This window comes from Pelmatolapia mariae, linkage group LG3_W (genome assembly GCF_036321145.2).
Source record: "Pelmatolapia mariae isolate MD_Pm_ZW linkage group LG3_W, Pm_UMD_F_2, whole genome shotgun sequence".
In the NCBI taxonomy this organism is placed as follows: domain Eukaryota; kingdom Metazoa; phylum Chordata; class Actinopteri; order Cichliformes; family Cichlidae; genus Pelmatolapia; species Pelmatolapia mariae.
This window is the reverse complement of record NC_086229.1, coordinates 66,231,940-66,235,201: the sequence shown is the minus strand read 5'-3', so window position 1 is coordinate 66,235,201 and position 3,262 is coordinate 66,231,940.

Below are 3,262 nucleotides of genomic sequence, written 5' to 3'. Positions count from 1 at the left end.
AAAGCTATGGGATTTGCAGACAGCGTAAAGGGTTTCTTTCCTCACTCTTTCAGTTCCAGAGAAACTCTAAAATATGTAGGCCCCTACCCTCCACCCTCAGCTTACAGCCTAGAGAGAATGACAACAAAAGGCAGGCATGATTTTTACAAATGGTATGATTCAGTCAGCTCTGGCACCTTCAATTTCATGAAAGAGGAGGTTTTATACTGTGAAAACAATGTTGAAATACTATCTCGGGGTTGTACATTGTTTAGAAACGGTTTTATTGAAGAGACAGGAGTAGATCCTTTCAGCCGCAACACGCTTGCAAGCGCGTGTCGTAAGACTTATTTAACAAATTTCCTGCCAGCTAATACTTTAGCGCTGCCGTGTCCTCTAAATTACCATAATCAGGTTAAATCATTTTCCTCAGCATCAATTCAATGGCTAGAACAGTGGTTCCCAAACTTGTTTTGCTGGGCCATCCTTTGTTTTACAAGAAAAATGTCCCCCCCCCCCCCCCCCCCCCCCACTCCCGCGCGTGCACGCGCACACGCACGAATACATCCTCCAGCCACACACACACCCACATTTTGCTCCATTGCGGTTTATTTCACACCTCAAACATTTAATAAACAGTTAAGCAAAAACAAGTAATCTGCAATAAAGTACAGGTGGTAAGAAAATAAAGTACTAACTATTTTACGCTCTGTCCGCACCTACACGGGTATTTTTGAAAACGCAGCTGTTTTGTCCAGACGTAAACGGCGTTTCGAATCACCGAAAATGGAGATTATTTAAAACTCCTTTTTTTGCGTTTACGTGTGGATGAGGAATACAGAGTTCCTCACGCAACGTCAAAGGTATGTGCCTTTTTCCCTGTCACGCTGTGCGCCATGTTATTTTTTACATGAGAGGAATTGCAGAATGGCACATAGTCAGATTAGCAGTATTTTGTCTCTATCTTCAGGTTTTACACGCTTACATATACACACGCAGTTACTGTCCCTCCATTTAGAAAGGCAGAGGCCTCATGGTGTAATTATTTTACATGTAGTTGTTTTTTTCCTGTGTAATAATATTCAACATTGCTATCAATACATTTTTCAAAAAATGCCTCTCTGTGCAAAATGGGTTTAAAAACATAAACAACTGTGGGATACTGTTTGTCCGTGATTTAGACAGGGGGAACAAATCGTGGCAGGATCAGCCTGATATTATTTGTATTCCGCTGTAACTTTACTGTATAAAGAGCTAACATTTCCAAAATGTCAGGAGTAGTTAGTCATTACAACAAGTGTTTGTGAACTAAAAATCAAGAATGTGGTATACTGTTTGTCCGTGATTTGGAGAGCCCAAGGCATGCTCACAGGGAAAACCAATTCTGCAGGGGAGACCTACCTTGGCACTTGTGCAGGTGAAGCCAAAGGGAAGATATGCTTCGGTCGATCTGATTTCCTCGTGTTGGTGTTGGTCCCAGATCATCATGAAAATGTTGTTCCAGGATCAACATTGCAAGTGACCAATCAGAATGTTGTGACGTTATTCTTTTGCGCGCCAAGCCATTCTTGCATTTATGAAATTCCAGTGTTGCAAGGACAATATCAATCCTGCTTACCGTTTATTAAAAGGTTAGGGTTAGGGTTAGGATTAGGGTCAGGGTCCGTTGCTCGGCAGACAGAGGCGGTTTCTTGCAGCTTAAGTACAGTTTTTTGTTTTACGGCTGTTTTTCCCGAAGTCGCAAAAGTATGACGTCACAACATTCTGATTGGTCACTTGCAATGTTGATCCTGGAACAACATTTTCATGATGATCTGGGACCAACACCAACACGAGGATATCAGATCATCCATATGCTTCACCATATTTTCTAGTCTTTGGTTTAGAATGAAGTTGATTTGGAAACATAGTCAGCGATGCTTCATCTCCTGCTTTGCGTTTGTGTGGGTGCCCGTGCTAGCAGTGTCCAAGAGTTGTTTTTTCTTTTCCCTTTTCACACTGCGGCCCCCTGCAATGGCTCTGCGCCCCCCCCAGGGGGCGGGCCCCACACTTTGGGAAGGTCTGGGCTAGAATATCTCTCTTACACACAAGGTGTTTTTATCAGACATGCGCTCAATCAAGGAGAAAAACAGTTCGGTAGTTATTATGTAGATGGATATTCCGAAATTAACGGTAAAATATATGTTTGGGAATTTTTGGGCTGTTACTTCCATGGGTGTGATAAGTGTTTTTCAAATCAGTCCGATGTTAATCCCTTGTTAGGTCTCTCTTTTGCAGACATAAACAACGCTACACAAGACAGGCTCACTAGATTGAGAGCTGAGCATAATGTGTGTCTCGTTACATTCTGGGAGCATGAGTGGACCGAGTTAAAATGTAGTGATGAGAGTGTAATCAGCTTTCTCAAACGTTATGATCCACCAGAGCCTTTGAACCCACGCCACGCCCTCTTCGGAGGGCGTACAAGCCCTGCACAGCTGCGCTGTAGTGCTGGGCCTGGTGACAAAATCAGTTATGTGGATGTTACCTCGTTGTATCCATATGTAAATAGCACCTGTAGTTACCCCTTAGGTCATCCTCAAATAATCTTTCGAAATTTTCAGGACCCTAAAAACTACTTTGGGTTTATCAAAGCGGTTGTATACCCACCCAGAGGACTCTATTTTCCCGTTTTACCCTATAAAACAAAGTCAGGAAAGCTTCTCTTTACCCTCTGTCGCACTTGTGCTGAAATGAACAACCAACAGGGGGCGTGTAACCATAGCAACAAGGAGAGAGCACTCACAGGGGTTTGGCGACTGTAGAATTTAATCTTGCCTTAGAAAAGGGCTATCAAATAAGTCGAATCACCGAGATATGGCACTTTGAGAAACAGAGTAACACAATATTCACAGACTATGTACATCATTTCCTGCGCAAAAAACAAGAAGCTTCAGGCTACTCATCAGATGTTGTAACTGAGGAGGATAAACAGCTTTACATTAAAGACTACCAGGCTAAGCAAGGCATCACTTTAGACCCTGAAAACATAAAACTAAACCCCGCTAAAAGACAAATGGCCAAACTGTGTTTAAACTCTTTTGGGGGAAAATTTGGCCAGAGAAATAATCTCACACAGAGCAAGCTCGTGAGTGAGCCAGAGGAATTCTTTAATCTGATGTTCTCTGAAAAATACAAAGTGACATATTTCTCTTTTGTCAGTGAGGATGTAGCGCTTATTCAATGGTGTTATGGCGATCTCTGTGCCCCATTGCCAAACTCCACAGATAACATCTTCATTGCG